Source organism: Grampus griseus (assembly GCF_964374135.1).
Source record: "Grampus griseus genome assembly, chromosome: 16".
Taxonomy (NCBI): Eukaryota; Metazoa; Chordata; class Mammalia; order Artiodactyla; family Delphinidae; genus Grampus; species Grampus griseus.
Window position 1 is genome coordinate 49,420,195 of NC_139010.1, and position 9,698 is coordinate 49,429,892.

The following is a 9,698-nucleotide window of genomic DNA, read 5'->3' on the forward strand; positions in this document are numbered from 1 at the left end:
CTTGAATGCGAGAAAATATTTGCAAATGATATGACTGGTTCATATCCAGAATATGTAAACAACTTATACAACTCAACATCCCCCAAAAAAAAAAAAAAAACTGATGTAAAAAAAAATGGGCAGAAGACCTAAATAGACATTCTTCCAAACAAGACATACAGATGGCCAACAGGCATACTCAACATAGTTCATCATCAGAGAAGTGAAAATCAAAACTACAATGAGCTATCACTGCACACCTGCCAGAATGGTTATCATCAAAAAGGAAAGTTGTTTATAAAAATGCCCCTATAAAATTTAAAGAAGAGATATTTGGGGCTTGCAAAATCCTAGGTGATTTCACTTCCTGATATGCCAAAGCATGCAGGTGTTTTAACTGGGCACTGCAGCCCATTCCATTCACAAGCATAGTACAGAGTAAGAAAAGCAGGGGACAGAATGAGATTTATTACAAAATACCATATGAAAAGTTCATATACAATGCTATGTTACAATGACTCTTTTGCATAAAATGGAGGTTGAAAATGTGGGAGTGGAGATCGGAGACAAAGATTAAAGGCAAATTATACGAGATAAGAGTGAACAAAACAGTAGAGTGCCCTTACATGGATAAATAACTCATTCACTATAAAAATTTCCTAATGACAATGATCTGGATTTCCTTTGCCAAAGGATGCACTGCAGAAAATTTTTGGTAAGATGTTCAACATCAACTATGCAATACTTGGAAACCTTACCTTCCCATTTCTTTTGCTCAAGAATAATCTGATTTTCTAGCATAGACTGGATCCCAGTCTATGGGATGCCAACATATGTACTATCTTTCTATTTGGTTTTGTTTTTCTTTTAGAGACTCAAAATGACATGTTAGCAGAAGGTATTGCTTGAAAGTGTAATTGACTGTTAAAACCATAGGGGTACAAAACTTTTCTAATAAAGCAAATAAATCTCTAAACAATTTTAATTAAAGTGCTGAAACTATTAGAGTAACAGAAGCAATTCCAACTACAATTTTGAATCAAATGGACTCCAATCTAATTACAAATTGATACAATCCAGAAAAACTTGAAGATGTTTTAAATCAGCCTCTTCCCACTAAGTTCTGGCTGCCTGACCAAAATGCAACTTCTGAGACTATTTGCAGCCATCTCCTATGAGTTAAGTTGACATAGATATTCCTGAATCAATGATGAAAATTCAGGAAATAATTCCGGAATTCTCTTCCTCCTCTTCAGATGATTTTACACATGTCAAACGTTAATTTTGGATCATTTTAGCAGTTTGGTTGGTTTATTTTAAGCAAATTAGATCTGCACTCTTGTAATTATGAAAGTGGAAAATAGAAATCTATGCAATTCTAAAATTTTTTACAGGTTATCTAACACCAAACCTCCTCTGCCCAGTGCAGACACAGGGGCTGCTTACATGGTAGGAAAGAGACTGGTTAGAGAGTAAGAGAAAAACTCTTCTTGTTTGTTTGTTTTGTTTTGTGTTTGGTTGTTTTTTGCCTTTAGCTAGGTGGAGATCTTAAATGAGACATTGTTTTTCTAGGCTCTAGTTGAAAGGATTGGAAACAACATGTTCTGTGTTTCCTGCCAGTTCTAATATGCAATTTATAGAGCAAGGTAGAGAAAATTTAGGAAAGCTAAAACAGTAATTGAGAATGAATAGCATTACAGGTGTTGTAGATGGGTGATGCAGGGGGTTTAGGCGATTTATAGAGATGCTTATATGACTGGGTCATTGCAACCATTGTTGGGTGAAAATCATTTTCTGAATGGAGAGTCTACATTCTGCTGAGAAGCTTTCAGTCCATTTAGCCCTTGAAGCACACAACTCAGGGACTGGCTTGGCAGGAGCAGGGACTTTCGTCCGTTACAACTCTTTTTTCATCACTGACTAAGAACTCACCTAACAATGTTGTCTGGGTAGCATGTGTTGCATTTCAAGTCATGATTAATGTGCCTCCAGTTGGGAAATTTCTGGTTTTCAAGTCATGATTAATCTGCCTCCAGTTGAGAAATTCCTGGTTGCAACACGTTCTGGGCTGTATCAAACAGACCATGCTCTATTGACAGCTGTCTCTGAAAGGAGCTGAAATCTATCTGAAGCTCCCAGGACTTGAAGACAGATGCCCGGAGACTTCAGAGATTGGGTAATGACTATTGATCTATTTGCAGAGTCTGTGAGACATGGAAAATATTTGGAGGTACAGAACTTTGTTTGTGAGGAACATCGTGTTTTGATAGCAAAACATAGCAAGAGTAGAATGTGACCACTCCAGATGGAGAAGATATACTGGAGAGTTTTCCAGTCATGTTAAGATGAATTTTCCCTTTCAGAAAGCTGTAGCAGTTAACAAAGCAGACGTTGTTATTTTTGAATCTCAGTGAGAGGTGATATCACATATCGATACCTGGAAATACTAGTGAAAGATACTTTTAAGAATTTAAGAGATCTTTCTTTGGGATTGCATCTAGGACTTTGGGAAATAATATTTAAATAATGTTTTTAGAAATGTTTAGCATTTTCAAAAAGCCCTTTATTGTCTCATTCCAATGGCCTTGAGCCTGAATATTCTTTCTTAGGAGCAAGGTCATCTGCAGGGAAATGTGGCAGGAATTGGCAGGAATCACTGTACTAAGTGATATGCCTGCTGATGGACCCTTATAATTTGTGAAGTACCTGCAGTTTCCTTCCCCCTGCTTCATAATGAATAGCCTTGCTGAGTGTTGTGTGAAAAAGTGGTTCATATTAATGTTGATGTTATTTAAGAATACATGCTCTTCCAGTCCTCATAATTGCAGACCTGCATTCAAGTCTAGGGAGATGAGGATGAGCCAACCTGATGGACTAATATCCCCCGGCCAAGACGTTGAGAGATCAAATGATTGTCCTTTAATTCTATATATCAAAGTCAAAAGGTTGTTATTTTTTGTTTGGTTGCTTTTACAATACACTTATTCTTTTTTTATTATTATTATTAAAAAAAATTTTTTTTTTTTGCGGTACACGGGCCTCTCACTGTTGTGGCCTCTCCCGCTGCGGAGCACAGGCTCCGGACACGTAGGCCCAGCGGCCATGGCTCACGAGCCTAGCTGCTCTGCGGCATATGTGATCCTCCCGGACCGGGGCCCGAACCCATGTCCCCTGCATCGGCAGGCGGACTCTCAACCACTGCGCCACCAGAGAAGCCCTTTTTTTTTTTTTAATACTTATGCTTTATTTTCTGTTTCCAGAATTAAGAAAAAAGTTGTCGCCAGATTTTCCTCATGTCTGAAAAAGATATATAATCACATATATCAAATATATAGTCACTTTAGCACACAACACTTCAGGCAGGAAATATGATAGTGTGGAATTAAATTTGGGGATAGGAATATGATATTAAAGGAGTCATTTTACTATAAAGCAGCTTGCTTTAATATTTCTTCATTGGCCTATCTTACGTCTAAAAAAAATTGAAGGAAATTTTATTTCCTCCACAGCTCTTCTTTTGTTATTTATTTTATATTAAAATTTTTAACGCAGCAATCTTTCAGAGGCTATTTTGCCAAGCAGAACAAGTGCTTCTTCCTTAATATTGTAGAAGAGCCATGAAAATTAGTGCCTTCTAGATATTTGCTATTTATTTTTCTTTTCTCTTTTGTGTCTGTTCTTCCCCATTCACCCTGGTACTCCTTTGTCTTCTGATGCCTCTGGGCTTGGAGCACAGAGCAATAGCTCTGGGCTCTAAAAAGCCTCTCAGTGCTATTTGAAGATCCTATCACAGCTGCCTACTCCTTCTTCCTTTGACACAAAAATACTTAATCCTCAAATCTGAAATTTTCAGGCCTGGACATCTGATCGTGCAATCATTTCCTCTCTTTCACTTGTTCATAGCCTCATTAATCTTCCTGATTCATTAACTCTTTCACTCTGTGGGTGGAGGAATTCAGAAAACAGAGAAGTAATTTAAATCTAGATTCTGATTAACTTTGCTACCAATAGTTGTATAACCTTGTGAGTCACTATACTTTGGTAACAGATGAGAATATCAGAGTTTTGTGAAGGATGCTGAGGTAAGGGCAAGACAGAATCTAAATGTTTGTAAACACCCTAATCAGTTTTAGATTAAAAGTGTCAGCTAGAAAGAGAAATTGTGTCAGAGGCCAAGATATTTTAAATGACAGACAGCAGGCTTCTGGCAAACCCAGTTATTTGTGTCACTGACAAAAATCTCATTATTAAGAAAAACTATGAGGAACTGCCAAAATGGTTATAACAAGGTGGAAATACTAAAACTTGTGGACTTTGCCCCATAAGCTTCTAGAGCCTTTATTCAGAGTTCACTGCATTTCAATTTACAGCTAATTATTTCTAAGTATTCTTATTTAGTGTAAGTATATTATTATATTTTATATCATAAATATTCACTATAATAAATATTTTAGTATATTTTTATTGTGAGAATAATTCAAACTAATAAAGTCATTGAGGAAAATATGTAACCAAGAAGTAAATTAGTAGAAGGAAAATTGTTATTCCTACTATTTGGATATAACCATTATCATTTTGCAGTAATTCTTCCAGAGTTTCTGAAGATCATACTTTTTTGATTTGCTTATTTGTTTGAGATATTCAAAAAATAAAATTGTAGTGGCTTAAAATTTGGTTTTACTACTATAGGCCCAAACAAATTTTGCAAAACTCTATAAATGTTTACATATTTTTAGGCTGACGTATGAAAAATTTTTATCATAATTCTAAATAGTTTCAAAGGATGTACTTTAAGGTATCTCACAAATATTGCCAGTTTAAATTGAAATTGTTATACAATTTAAAAAATATATTCAATAGAGTAGTTTTTTAATATCTAAGTTATCCATTGAAAACAATATTTTAATTAATGGATTAAAATTTTATATCTTTTGCTTTCTTATTGAATTCATATTTCCATTCCACTTTTTTCTTACAGGTGTTTTATATATTTCCATAAATATATATTCTAGTGTCATTTATTTATATGCTTAAAAAGTCTTTTATTGATCAATTGATCTTTCTTCTCTGGAACTAAAAAGTGGATATACATTAAAATTTAAATTGTTTTCACTTCTTATAAGGTTGCATTTTTCTTTTAATTTTTTAATGATTTGTCTTTGTAATTTTTATTAGAATACGGTTGGTCAAAGGATCATAAATATATTAAAAGTTCAATGAATAATTATTAAGCATTAAAATCAAATTTTAGTAGCAATGAATCTCTTAATGACATGAAACATTTCCTTTTAATTCATACACCCAATGACAATTATTATTTATTCACGGATGACACAAAATTTAGAATCAATTCTTTTCCATTTATTTGACAGATGTAAATTGCTGAAAAACCATGTTTACCTAATGCCATTCAGCTCTGAACTTTTCGAAGCTCTGTATCACAAATCACAGTGATGCATCTACAAAAACAATTTTTAATGATTTACCTCCTAACAACTCAAGTAGATCTTTTTTCAGTGTTTTGAAAGCAAAGAATTAGAAACTACAAGATTTGCAGAGATAGTTGCTTTTGAAAAAGGATTGATACTTGATTAAACTCTCCTTTTCCCAATACCCATGTCAATATTGTGAAGTGTTCCTTTGTGAGGGGCCTCGGAATTTTTTACAACCTGGGACAATTCACCATGGTTAAGATTCAAAAGAGGAGAGAGCTTCACCTTACCTTTGTAAAGTAGAGTTAGAAAACGAGAACCTCCTTGAAGTTAGAAATCTCGGGCCATATGAATTTTAGGAGAGAATATATATGAGAGTAAAAGATCTAGAATTTGATTTTTTAAAAACTAGTTATGTGTGTATGTATTTGTGGAAAGTCTTTGCATACCCTAGCATGAAGACTAACCCTTCCTCCAAACAATAATTTTTTCCCCATTTAACATACTATTACAAGTTTGTTTTCATGTTATTATATAGTCTTCATATATATTTTAATGGCTTTATCTACAAAAGTTAATTAACATAGTTTATTTAAGCAACGCTTTATAACTAAAAATCTGTTTTTAATTTTTTTATGATAAATAACAAGCATTAAAGTAATTTTATACAAAGGGCTCTCCTCCACATTCAAACTGAGAATTTATCCTCTTAGTATAAACTTATTGAGCAGAACCTCTGGGACATAAGATAAGGATGTTCTTAAAAACTCTGTAAATATAACAACACGGTTCTTAGTATTTTGGTGTTTTTTTTTCCTTAATTGTAACAATTTCTTCCTTAAATATTTTTAAAATAAATTTATTTATTTATTTTTGGCTCTGTTGGGTCTTTGTTGCTGCGTGCAGGCTTTCTCTAGTTGCGGCGAGCAGGGGTTACTCTTCCTTGTGGTGTGCGGGCTTCTCATTGCAGTGGCTTCTCTTGTTGCAGAGCACAGGCTCTAGGTGCATGGGCTTCAGTAGTTGTGGCACGTGGGCTTAGTAGTTGTGGCTTGTGGGCTCTAGAGTGCAGGCTTAGTAGTTGTGGCACACGGGCTTAGTTGCTCCGTGACATGTGGGATCTTCCGGACCAGGGCTCGAACCTGTGTCCACTGCATTGGCAGGAGGTTTCTTAAGCACCCCGCCACCAGAGAAGTCCTTTTAATTCACTTTCATCACAGTGTATAATGAATAGAAAAAGAAATAAATATCAAACTAGAATTTCCCAAGTGTATTCTTTGGAAAATATGGGTCAAGTTATGTTTAATTGGTGTTATTCAAATGATAAAATTCTAAGAGCAAATAAAACTATGGAAAAGTAAATTAAATAAGTTAAACAGAGTCTTGATTGCAGGACCATATTGAGTCTTAATTATGATATTGTAATTTAAGACTCTCCAAGCAAGTCATGTATATAGCTTGTATATATACATATATATAGTCTAAAAAACATATATTTATGTCTAAATATTGTAATGTATGTTTTCCATGAGTTCTTTTTACAAATAGCATCTTATGAGAGTTATGTTTTATAGGAAAGCAATGTGAAATGCTTTAGAGTAATAAAGCAATATAGTCTGTGTAGATTATATATATATATATATATATAAACCTATAATAAATAAATCTATATTGATTTAGTCTGGGTTCTTGAAGATAAGGGTCTCCTCTTTAAGGACTAAAAGTCCCCTGGAATTTACGACGTCTTCTCTCTTCTTAGTCAAACATCCATATATACATTAGTGTGAATCAGCAGGAGGTCAATGTAGGATGCATTCATCAGGAAGCTATCCTAGAAACAGGTCAAAGAGATTAGAGGATTGTTGGAGTATCATTAAGTAGAAGTGCCTGAATCAGGTGGATTTACCCAACAATGATAATAAATATTGTGAGGCTCAGATCAGGCAGAGCAGGTAAACATGTTACAGAGTCCAAGCTCACTGCTCACCACACGACAGGCCAATAAATCGGGAGCCAAGGTGTTGAGGCAAGGAACAGCGACTTTATTCAGAAAGCCAGGCATCTGAGAAGATGGTGGACTAGAGTCCTAGAGAACCATCTTACCAGGGTCTGGATGCTAGCTTCTTTTATAGAACAGAGATGGGGGAGGTGAGCAGGTAAAGTAAAAAGGCCATAAGTCTTGCATAATATCTCCTGGTTTCACCAGACTCAGGGAGGGGATGTGTTAATTTCTTCTTTCCTGCAGCCATTCACAGGTGGGCAGGGTCAGGATGTTTCCCTGTGAGGTGAACAAAGGTAGTTTAGTTTAACATTCAGGCAGAGGGGGCAGGGTTCCCTGAGACAGGTCATTATGCATGCTTATAGCTATAGACAACATCCTTTCAGTGATTACAGTAACTTGCAACAAAAGCAACAGAAAGCAAAGGTTAAAGTAAAAGAAACAGATCCAACATGGAGTCAGATTTGTTCTTCCCTATTACAAACACACGCCTAGAAAGCACAGGTAAGCACAGCCCTGGTGAGAAGTGCCTGAACAAAGCCTGTTTGGTTAGAACATGCTACTCTTTAGAAAATATAACACAGAGACACCTCTTGCCTGGGTGTGTCACCTTTCCACACCCAGATCCATTACACAGACGAACAAAACAAAGGTAGCTGAATGGGCTTTATGTCATGGTTGCAAAATACAAAGTGTCATGATTAGTACACATTCTTGTTCCATTGCTGGGGACTAGACTTCAGCTCTTCCTATAAGCAGCACACAGCCCTCCTCCCTGCATCATTACAAACCACACAAGCTCTCCAGCCTGCCCTTCGAGGGTCAGATCTGCTCTAACTCAGGGGTCCCAGGGTCACTTGCCAATGATTGTAACCCAGAGGCCTCAAGTATCAATCACTCAACAGATGTTGGAGCATCTAAATTGTAAATGTCTTGAGAGAAAAGACTAATTTTTTTAAATTGCCCTACTACTTTCCTGTAATATACAGACCTGAACTAAGGTATTAATCAGCTCTCGCTGTCAAAAAGAGAGTAGCAATGCAGTGGGGTAAAATGAAAGCAGGCAAGAAAGATATGATACAAAATAGTGAGTCAATTTGGGATAGTCTTTAAGATTAAATGATGTACTCATTCTCTCTTTCATCCATCTGTCTATTTGGCAAACATTTATAGGAAGTGTCGACTAAAAGATATATACACAACCTAAAAGTTGAGAGTTATGTTTTATTGAGTGGGCATACTGAGGACTTCAAGCCCAGGAGGCAGCATCTCAAGTAACCCTGAGAAAACTGCTCCTAGGAGGCGAGGGGGGAGGTAGGATATATAGGAGTTTTGCAACAAAGAGCAGGTAGTAGGAACAAAAGAAACTGTTAATGAAAGAAAACTAGACCTCTCAAGTTAAAGAATTTAGAACGTTTCTATTTATGGGAAGATGCAAGAGTCTGGACTCACTGAAAGCATTCCTTTGATATGCACCTCAGCTATCTGGGGCCAGTATCCTGTGTTTTCACATGCTGAGTTTCCTCAGGGCTCACTTTTGGAGTGGCTGCAGTCTGATGCCTGCTAGATGGCAAGTATTCTTTGTTTCCTTCCTGAGTTCCCTCAGGACTCACCTGCTTGCCATTGAAGGGCTGCAGTCGCTGATGACTGTGACATCCTTTGTTTACTGATATGGCAGGCAATATTTCATTTCTCAAAACCTTCATGCTGGGTCTCAGAGAGACAAAAGTGAGAATGAAACATTTTCTCCTCTCAAGGAATCCAGTCAGTCTGTCTTTCACAGGTTGGGAATGCACATGAATCCCTTGAAATGAGGATTTAAAATGCAGATCCCTGGCCACACCCCCATAGATGCTCATCTGGTTTGGCTGGGGTGGGTTCTAAAAGTCTATATTGATTTTAATGGTGATTATGATCGCTGTGGTGTATAGGCCACAGGTAACACTAACCAGGTGCTTAGCAGAGAACACTAGTATGTCTATTCTGAACGGACTGAGTGGTTAAGAGCGTGATGATTCAGAGCATTTCCTTTAGAGTCAGACAACCTGAGTTCAGATCCTGGCTCCATCACTACCTCTTTGACCTCAGGCAAATGACTTGAACTCAAGACCAGGTTTCATTGGAAATAAAATTGTAATGATATTTCTTATCCCTTGGAATTATTTTGAGAATAAAATGAGATAATCACAATCATGTCTGATACTTTACTTGGCACATAATAGGTGCTCAAAACAAGTTGTAATAGTAACAATAATTATTGTGGTGGTATTATTATCACTACCATATTATAA